Source organism: Camellia sinensis, chromosome 4, assembly GCF_055761805.1.
Source record: "Camellia sinensis isolate YWXY chromosome 4, ASM5576180v1, whole genome shotgun sequence".
Taxonomy (NCBI): Eukaryota; Viridiplantae; Streptophyta; class Magnoliopsida; order Ericales; family Theaceae; genus Camellia; species Camellia sinensis.
Window position 1 is genome coordinate 47058298 of NC_138964.1, and position 11721 is coordinate 47070018.

Here is an 11721-nt window from a genome sequence, read left to right on the forward strand (position 1 = left end):
TGAATATTACACTAATTTGATAGAATTATTAATACGTCACTATTAGTCATGTGAATCAGACATGATCAGAATGTATTATTCAGTATTCTCAAAGTTCAGATCATAACAAGCGGAAATGAGAGCATCACATAGAAGACAGTTATACTGACCAAAGTCCGCTCCAGATCCCTCTAAGATGGACTCTCTTTCATTAGTAACTTGTGAAATTTTCGTTATCATCCAGGCATGGTCTTGTGTTGTGTTGTGTTGGTTCTTGTGCAGGTGTTAATATCTGTCAGCTTGTAGATGTTTGCCGCCTTATGTTCATGTTTATTACCGTTCCTTGGATAGTTTGGTTTTGAGGTTTAAGTTATGTGTTTTTTGATTTCTTTTCCGTTGGAGTTTGTTATTTTAAATACAATGATCATATACCTTATTTATGCTTTAAATTGTATTATTTCGCTTTAGGAATAGCGTCAAATAATTTAAATAATTGTTGTACCAGGAACTTCCCAAGGAGGCTGCAGGAAAAATAGGGACAACAAGGAGCTTCGGAGGAATACTATGAAAACTATGATAAAATAAAATTTTAGCATACCCTAATTTAAGTCTAGTGAGACAAATCCCTACTTAGAAAGTTATTTCGTTTAATTTTTAATCAAATTTAAACCTGTGTCCTTTATCGTATCATAGAACTAACCTAACAAAAATGTTGGGGGCTTTTCCCATATTAAGTCTTTTTTGTATCTTATTTTCCAAACTAAGCCTAGTTTGGACAGATTTTCCAAACTAGACTAAAGTGCTATTACAAATCGCGTTTTCACTATTTGGAATTCAAAATTTGATAAATAGTGAAAGTGCTATTACAAAATGCTCTTTTAATTAAGAAATCGCTATTTCAAATCGCGCTTTTAGCATAAAAATTTTTTCCTAAAGAAAACGCTATTTTAAATCGCGCTTTCACTGTGCGTATAAATTTTTCTTTTTTTTAGAAAACGTTATTTCGAATAACGTTTCTACTGTCAACACAAATCAAAACCAACCCACACTCTGACACACTCACACACCCACACACACCCACAACACCGTAGCATTGAAATAATATAATTTTTATATATAATAATAATTTATAGTAATCAATTATATAATTTTTATAATTTTCGTAAATATAAATCATTTTTAGGTTATAGATGGTTTAATTTATAATACGTATGTAAGGGTAAAAATTTTTATAATCAAAAATAATTTTTGCAATTTTTATAATCAAAAATAATTTATAAATTATCAAAAATAATTTATAAATTATCAAAAATAATTTATAATACGTATGTATTATAAAAAAAATTTATAATAATTTATAATACGTATGTATTTACTTTAAATAAATTATATATAATATGTATGTATTATATATATAATTTTTATATATTTACTTTAAATAAATTATTTTTGATACGTATGTATTTTATATATAATACGTATGTATTATATATATAATTTTTATATATTTATATATTTACTTTAAATAAATTATTAATAAATATATAATAATTATTTTATAAAATAAATTATTAATAAAAATTATTGATTGTAAAATAAATTGATTACTTTATAAAATAAATTGATTATAATTTTTATTAATAATTATTTATTGTATATTTTTAAATAATTTATAAAAATTATAATCAATTTATAAATAATTTTTGCAATTTTTATAATCAATTTTTACATACGTATGGCAATAATTTTTATAAATTATTTAACCATACGTATGTAAGGGTAAAAAATTTTAGGTTATGGATGATTTGATTTATCATTTATCAAAATTTTTACCCTTAAACTATACGTATGTAAATGTGAAGATGGGTTTACTGTAAATATAAATGTGAAGATACGTATTAAATTATTTACATAAGTATTAATTATAAATTTTTATAAATTATTTTTGAATAATACATACGTATTATAAAATGTGAAGATGGGTTTACTGTAAAAAACTTTAAATCAAAAATGTAAAGATTTAAATAATACATACGTATTATAAATTATTATAAAAAAATTTATAATACATACGTATTATAAAATTTTATTAATAATTTATTTTATAAAATAATTATTATATATTTATTAATAATTTATTTAAAGTAAATATATAAAAATTATATATATATATATATATAATACATACGTATTATATATCATTTATTTAAAGTAGATACATACGTATTATAAATTATTATAAAAAAATTTATAATACATACGTATTATAAATTATTTTTGATAATTTATAAATTATTTTTGATTATAAAAATTGCAAAAATTATTTTTGATTATAAAAATTTTTACCCTTACATACGTATTATAAATCAAACCATCTATAACCTAAAAATGATTTATATTTACGAAAATTATAAGAATTATATAATTGATTATTATAAATTATTATTATATATATAAATTATATTATTTCAATGCTACAGTGTTGTGGGTGTGTGTGGGTGTGTGAGTGTGTCAGAGTGTGGGTTGGTTCTGGTTTGTGTTGACAGTAAAAACGTTATTTGAAATAACGTTTTCTAAAAAAAAAAAAAAATTTATACGCACAGTGAAAGCGCGATTTAAAATAGCGTTTTCTTCAGGAAAAAAATTTTATGCTAAAAGCGCGATTTGAAATAGCGATTTCTTAATTAAAAGCGCGTTTTGTAATAGCGCTTTCGCTATTCATCAAATTTTGGGCTCCAAACAGTGAAAACGCAATTTGTAATAGCGCTTTAGCCTAGTTTGTGAAATCCGTCCAAACTAGACCTAGTTTGAGAAATAAGATAAAAAAAGGCTTAATATGGAAAAAGCCCCAAAATGTTGTCATTCACTCTCAAGTTCAAAGTACTTTGTGTGTCGTAAGCTTGTTTGGTTTTAGGATTTGTTTTTTAAAAAATTAAAATTTTTGATTTTCATTGAATATTTTTAATATTTTAAATAATTTTTTAATTTTTAGATACACATAACATAAATACACTTAAAAAGTTTTATATTTATAAAAAAAATCTTTAAAAAATTCACTAAATATCAATAAATAAATAAGAATTCAGTACATTTTTGTATTCTTATATATTTATTTATTTTTTAAAATATTTTTTATAAATATTTTTTTTTAAATACATCTAAATAAGGTGCATATAAAAAAATAAAAAATACTTAAAATTTTAAAAATATTTATTAAAAATAAAAAAAATACGAAAAATAAAAATTTTAATTTAAAAAAATGGAAATCAAATACAGAAAATATCTTTTATTTTTATTTTTTTATTATTAAATCGAGTATTTTGTCAAATCAATCTAAGCCTAATGGAGATAAAACTATCATCAGACCTCTAACATTTGGATGAGGTGGGGCTGTCCTGCGCTTTGCACGGAAGTCAAGCACAATGAGGCCCACTTCGGTCCTATATCCAAGTTAAATTGTTTATTTTGTCAAACACATCGAATAACATATATTTGTGAATAATCATGTTAATCGAACGTTAGTAACCTTATGATTAAATTAAATTTGTATTTATAAAAATAAATACCAACTATAATTTTAATTATAAAACTGAATGCAAATTTGATCTATTCATAAGGTTAGGGCTGGGCAGAGGGTTATTTGACCTGCCCAAACCACCCTACCCGAACTGACTCATACACATATGGGCGATTTCGCGAACACAATAAGGTCGGGTGCGGTTTGAATTCTGGCTGATTTTCGGGTTGCGAGCTGGTTGCCGGTTTGAACCACAACTTTCAAGTAAGCGTCTCTTTGTCTTTGTCTCTGTGTCTCTCTCGGATCGCTGATTTTTTTTTAGACAATCAGATCTATCCCTCTTTATGCGTAGCCTCTCTTCTAATCTCACTCTCTCATTCTTTCATCTCTCTCTCTCTGTTCCTCTGTGTGTGTGTTGACCGGCGAAGCGACTGATTGACCTTCGCAAGATCAACTTTGCTCTGCAACTCTCAGGTAAGCGTCTCTCTGTCTCTCTCTCTCTCTCCCCAAGATCAACTTTGACCTTCGCAAGATCAACTTTGATTTTTTTTTAGGCAATCAGATCTCTCTCTCTCTCTCTCTTTCTCTCTCTCTCCAGTCTCTGAATTTTTTTTATGCAATCAGATGTGTAGCAACAGATCTCTAAGTTTATTTGTTTATTTATGTTTGTGTAACTAAGATTCTATTTCAATGGTGACTAAGATTCTATTTCAAATGGTGATTAAGATTTTGGAAATTGAATTCGAAGTGGAAATTGAATCTGTTTATTCTCTGAGTTTATTGAATATATTGAAAATTAATTGAATCTGTTATTGGAATTAAATATGTTATTGAATCTGTAATTGAATCTGTGTTAAATCTGAGAGTTGAAATTAAGTTTGTGTTATTGGAATTAAATTGTTATTAAATATGTGTTATTGAATCCGTGCTATTGGAATTACATCTGTTATTGAATCTGTGTTAGAAGTGAAAATTAAATCCATTATTGAAAATTTAAATTGAATATGTTATTAGATTGAATTTGTTATTAAAATTTTTTTAGAGGGTGATTGAATCTGTTATTAGATTTGTTATGTTATTGAAATTAAATCTATAATCGTGTTGAATCTGTAATTAAAATTGAATTTATAATTGTGTTGAATCTATAATTATGTTGTTTTAATTGAATCTGTAATTTTTGTAATCCAGATAGTGTTGAATCTCCTACAATTAATCTTTTATTTCCGGAATCCTCTAATTCTCAAATGAATCCTCCCTTAGCCAAACCCGAACCTAAGCCTCCTAGACTCCCAAAAAGAAAGAGTGAGGATAGAGAGGAGAGAGCATCATCCACAGTTTGCGATCATTTTGATAAGGTTGTAGGGACCAATGAGAAATGTAGAGCCGTATGCAAATATTGCAAGAAAGAGTATTTAGTTGACTCTAGACTTCATGGGACTAGCAATTTGAGGAGTCATACACCCATTTGTAAAGAATATCCAAATAGGAATATAGATAGTCAACAAACATTAAATCTTAAACTGAAATAAAATGAAGAGGGTGTTGAGGTTGTAACAACAACTTTTAATTTTGATGCTTGTAAAAGGTCTCTTGCGGAGATGGTGATCATTGATGAGTTGTCATTTAGATTTGTAGAGGGAGTTGGGTTTCGAAGATTTTGTAATGTCATGCAACCCAAATTCACACCAATTCCCTCTTGTCAAACCATATCTAGAGAAGTGCTTAACATATTTAATAATGAAAGGGATAAGTTAAAGAAGGCCATGGAGGGTCGTAAAGTTTGCATTACTACGGACACTTGGACATTTATTCAAAATTTGTGTTACATCTGTTTGACTGCTTATTTCATTGATGATAACTGGAAACTTTAAAAAAGAATCATAAATTTTCAACAAGTTAAAGATCACAAAGGAAAAACATTAGGTTGGAAAATTGATTCGTGTTTGATTGAGTGGAACATTGAAAGCATATTCACCTTAACAGTTGATAATGCTAGTTCTAATAATCTTACCATTCAATATTTAAAAACGATAACCAAAGATTGGAAGGGGACTATTTTGCAACATGAGTTTATTCATATGCGTTGTTGTGCACATATTCTTAATCTCTTTATGAGTAATGGGTTGAAAGAAATGGACGATTATATTGTCAACATTAGACTTACAGTTGAGATATATAAGGTCTTCTCCTCATAGGCATAATGTTTTTAAGAAGTGTACGACCACACTCAAACTTCATTCAAAAGCTCTTGTATGCCTACATGTACCAACTAGGTGAAACTCTACCTATTTGATGTTAGAGACCGCCAAAAAGTATGAGAAAGCTTTTAACCGCTTGAAGTTTGTGGATTCCAATTTTGATCCTTATTTCAAGGATGTTGATGGTGGCATAAGGAGAAGTCCGAATGAGTTGGGTTGGAAAAAATGTAGATTGTTTTTGAGGTTTCTAAAATTATTTTATCTTGCAACTAAGAAATTTTCAGGATCTCTCTTTGTAACTTCCAATGCTTTTTACAAAGAAATGTTTGTTATTGAAAGCAAAATTAACCAATTAATTTTGGAAGAGGATGATACTTTGAGCACAATAGCAAAGATTATGAAACAAAAGTTTAGCAAGTATTTTGGGAGGGGGGCGAAGTAAGATCAATTTGTTATTGTATGTTGCGGTTATTCTTGATCCTACCAAAAAAAAGGCATACTTGAAGTTTTGCTTTTCAAATTTATTTCTTGGAAATAATAAGAAGGTGGAAGATATGGTAGACAAGTTTAAGAGTTGTTTGAGTCATTTATATAGCCATTATGTCACACTTTATCCTTCAAATGACAAACTTCTAAGTGTGAGTGAAGTTGTGAATACAGTGAAAGATGATGATGATGATCCCTATTCTTTAATTGACTCCTAATTTAATTCCTATTTGGAAGGGCGATGCACTAGTAGATCTAAGTCGAAATTGGAACAATATTTGTCCGAGGTTGAACATTTTGCAAAGTATCAAACATTTGAGATTTTGAATTATTGGAAGGTGAATGTAACCAAATATAGAGTGCTATCGCAACTTACAAGGGATGTGTTGGCCATGCATATTTCTACCGTTGCGTCGGAGTCGGCTTTTAGTACAAGGGGGCGTATTCTTGACCTATTTCGTAGTTCGCCCTTGTCTTCTATGGTTGAAGCTCTTGTATGTACTCAAAATTGGTTTCGAAGCAACCTTCCAATTTCTCTTCGAAAGGCGATGGATGATGTAGAGGAATTTGAGCAATATGACTCAAGTCATATGAAAATTTATTTATCTTCATTTTTATTTGTATTGTTCATTTTCTAATGTATGTTTTATTAATCTTCTCTTGTTGACTCCTAATTAAGTACTTTGGAGTCAAGCTTATCTTCAAGTTCAACTTATAATGTTGATGCTATAATTGAACTCTAATATCCATTTGCTCATTGGTAATTTTTTCATATACTCAAAACATTTTCTTACTATATTGAGATGCAATATATAGATATTTGTTTATCTTTTCATTACTTTATTCTTTTACACTTTTCTTGTCAAAGGAATTAAGAAGATTAAAGATTAAAGTTCATATTTTTCAGTTTGTTTTTGTGCAGGGTTTATCAATCAAATGCATGGAATTGAAATTTTTGAAAGTTGGATTAGATGTGATTCATGATGGAGTTTGAGATCTTGGAAATGTTTTTATTTTATTTCATGGGTTTGAATTGAATGAAGTTTGACAACAAATTTTTTTTTTTTTAAATTGCATTTTGGATGAATGTAAAAGTTAATGAAGAATTACTTTTTTTTATTTATTGCATTTTGGATCAATGTAAAAGTTAATGAAGAATTAATTTTAGGTAAGCTTAGGATTTTGAATGATTTTACTTTAATTGTATTGTTGGGATAGTAGATAGTGAATGGGATTGATGATTTAGTTTAGGATTTTGAAATATGTTCTTGTGTTAGTTTATGATTTGATTTAGGATTTTGAATAATTTGTTTGTGTTAGGAATTGATTTTGTTGTGTTTTTAATTTTATAAGTTTTAATTAATTAATTATTAATGTTTGAGCATTTTAGAAAATTTGGGGAAAAGAGTCCAAAATAAATATTTACAAAATGGGGAAAAAAAGGCTAATAAATTTTTTGAAGAAAAAAGGTCCAATTCGCAAACCGCCCGCAACTGCCTGCACATCTGCGAATCTTATTCGCACAAACTGCAAACCACACTACGAGCGGTTGTAGGTTGACTTTTTTCCAAACCGCATAGATGCGGGGCGGGTCCAAACCAATCCTCAAACTATCCAAATCCGAACCGCGGACACCGTTAGTGTAGGGTATTAGAGCACCTCTACCTGATATTTCAAATCTGATATGGCATTCCAACAGTTATATTTTGACATCAAATATCAACTCCACTCGGTATGTCAAAAGTTGATGTGGCATTTGGTATTATCCCTTCATGCCAATTTTGACATATTTCAACAGTCATATTTTGACATGTTTCTATTTCATATATTTTTTTAAAATAAAAAGGCTTCCATGTAAAATACAAGAGTTCAAATTTAAAAAGTAATAGACTAATATATTTGACATATCGGATAGAGAGTTTCCATGTCAAATTGACATATGTCAATTTGCCACCCAAGGCTTCAAAAAAATTTGACATACTAAATTGTGAAGATTTGGGTGGAGATGCTCTTACTCTTATTACTCTTTTTAGGTCTAAAGCTTGTTTTGTTTTGATTAGGACTTAACGATTATTTTGTTTTGATTGTAAAGATATGATTAATGAAATTATTTTGTGAGAATGACAAATTAATATTTTGAAGGATAATTTTTTCTATCTGTACCCACTGTTGTCGAACCATCTATCATTGGAATAGTCAACGGTGGCTAGTGGTGCTAGTGATATGGACAGATAGGTAGATTAGATGAACAAATAGATGGATAGATGGGTGGTACATGGACATATAGGTGACATTAGACATATATGTAAATAAATATGTGACACGTGGACATATATGTAGATAGATAAATGACACATTAATTGATACGTGACATTGGATAAATAATGACAACGACAAATAAGTGGAATAGTAGACAGACAGATAGATAGGGATAATATGATTTTCAAATTGTTATTATCTTATGCCCCCAAAAGATTAAAACTTGGAGCTATCATTTCAAAATTAAATTTATGGCTCAAATACATTTTTGTAGCAAAATGTTTTACACTACATCTCTTCTTTTATCTTGTAACATGGACAATTTCATTATTTATGCAAAAAATACATAACAAACACTACAATTTTTTTATGGGAGAGGTAGTTATCATTTTCATACCCACCTATCATTCTTATCATATAATTTACTTATCTTAAATTTTCATGTTTTAAAATTTAGTACTTGAAATATTTAGTAAATTACACTAACTTTTTTTGAAATTTGAAGAAAATACAAGGAATTTCATAATTTTAACATATTACATCGACCTTTCTTTTAATAAGGTAAAAGGATTAGAATTAATGCAAATGATGTACAAATATAAGAACAGACAAAATAAAATATGTAACGCCCCCAATCCTTCACATGTCATCGATATTTTCTGCTTTGGGCCACACCTGCACGGATTTGTTCTTCCCAGTGGGTCACCCATCCCAGAACTACTCCAACCTTAGCACGCTTAACTATGGAGTTCTGCTAGGGATTTCACTACTCGGGAAAAGGCCTCGATGTTATATAAGGGTCCAAATTTTTACTTTATAGCCCAAGAACCCCCCCTCCATTCCCGATGTGGGATACTGAGAAAATATATATTTCAATTTTAAAGAGAAAACAAAAACACTTTTTCATCTATATAACTAATAAATTACAAATGAAAAAGAATGGAAAAATGTTTTGTGAATTAAATCCTTAAAGAAGTTTAATGTAATTATGTCAAATTTATGAGACTTGATGAAAGTGAGCAAAATTTTCTTCAAACATGGAGGTTACCATAATTTTATCAGTTATGCTATGAACATAAAAAATACAAAATTGTTGAAAAGTCCAATCTAAGGAAAGGTATATGGTATTAGGTCTAGTGGATATTTTCTGTTAGTGAGAGATCCACCTTTTGTCAAATAGTTTGATGAGAAGTCATTTTGTTGGTTTTTGAGGACATTTTGTTTCTAATTTTACCCCTGTGATGTATTGGTTTCGGATTTCTATTCTGCTTTAGGACTATTATTGTCTTTAAAACTTTGAGTTATCTTCGTTGACATATATTCTTGTTCTTCTAAACTATTCATATCTTATGTTATCTTTTGAGTTGAGAATTGGGTTTTGGAGTTATGTTTAAAACAGGTTGAGATTAGTATTTTTGGGGTGATTTTGGCTGTGTGAACTTGAGCGATGGTTTGGTTACTCGAGCAGTCTTTTCTTTCTTTCAGTTTTGGGGTTGCAGTCTGAGCTTCTAAGAGTTTGTTTTCTTCATTTGAGCGTAAGTTTTGTTGCTCGAGCGGTCCTTGATGTTTAATACTCAAGTTTAGGTTTCATCGCTCGAGCAATCTATTCAACAGAGATGAAATTCTAGGAGTTTGATTTCTTTGCTCAAGCTTAGTTTTGATTGTTCGAATGATATGTTGTGTCTGACGCTCGAGCATAAATTTTTACCGTTCAAGCAATCTATTTGAATAAAGTTGTAAGGAAAGTTACATTTTGATCACATTTTACTTCTTCTCTCTCTAGAACCTATCTTTCCTTTTTTTGCTCTCATCTTTTTCTAAAAACCTTACATAAATTCTCCGATCTACCTTGTGGCATTTCAAATGTTTAATTAATTTTAACACTACACTAATAACTAATCACGATAAAAAATAAAATAAAAAAGCTAAAATATAATTTAATTTAAGTTAGGGGTCATTATATTCTAAAACACAACAATTAAAAAAATTAATGTAATTAATTTAGTATTTAGACCATAGAATAATTAGGTATTTGTTTAGTTAAACTTTGCCTTTGTTTTGATAACTTGCTCAATAGATTAAGGATAAAAACAAGTTTGGTTTTCGTGTTTGGTTTGAGTTTTTTGAATTAAGTTTTTTGAAAACTAGTTTTTTGATTCTTGTGTTTTTTTATTTTTAGTGAATATTTTTTAAATTTTAAACATTTTTTTTACTTTTTAGATGCACCTTACTTAGATGTATCTAAAAAGTAAAAAATTTGTGAAAAAATATTTTAAAAAATTAATAAATACATAAAAATATAAAAAACGTACTGAATTATCGTATTTTTTTTTATATTTTGGGTATTTAGTAAATTTTTAAAAGGTTTTTTTCACGAATTTTTTACTTTTTAAATACATCTAAGTTAGGTATACCTAAAAATTAAAAAAATTGCTTAAAATATTAAAAAAAATCAGTAAAAAAAAAATACGAAAAATAAAAAAATAAAATTTTCTGAAAAATATTTTTTAAAAAGTGAAACCAAACATATAAGTGATGCAACCGTGATTTAGAACTCTAAACAGCAGGTAAGCCAAAAAAAAAAAAATTAAAACTACATCACATCATCTTGTCAACCCCACCCCTAAAGCTCCATTTAGAGCTCCTCTAGAGTTCCCAAGCATTTCGCAAAGGGTCCTGTTACGTTTCATGAAAACTGTCATGAAAATCATCTACATCGTTGGATCATGAGACACATACCTGATCTAACGGTGCAGATGATTTTCATGATAGTTTTCATGAAAATTCTTCATGAAACCTAGCCTTTCCCTTTCGCAAAACAACGGATAAGAATAAGGTAAGATAAGGCCACGTGCTCAGCATCCAAAGATTGAATCACCTATAAATAGGTGAGGTGAGTTTGTACTTAATGGAAGGAAGGGGAAACAAAAAAATAAAAAAAAACAACAACAAACGAGAAGTATAGGAAAGGAAATGAGCCAGCCAGTGAATGTTGAAGAAGAATACTTTTATTTTTGAGCTAATATAAATTATACTTCATAAATTATATTAACTTTTATTATTTATTTAATGAGTTCTATTAATTTAAAAAAAAAACAGTTATGGATATAACTGTTTATCAAATGTGTTTTTGGAAATAACTTGATAATTGATAATGTAAACAATTATTCCATAAGTACCGTTATGAAGGTTTCATGTATTGGGAGACTTAAATAACTATTGGTTCTTTGATTATTCACTTTAGTGATCCTCTGTTTGTCAAGAATCTATTAACCCTTGTTC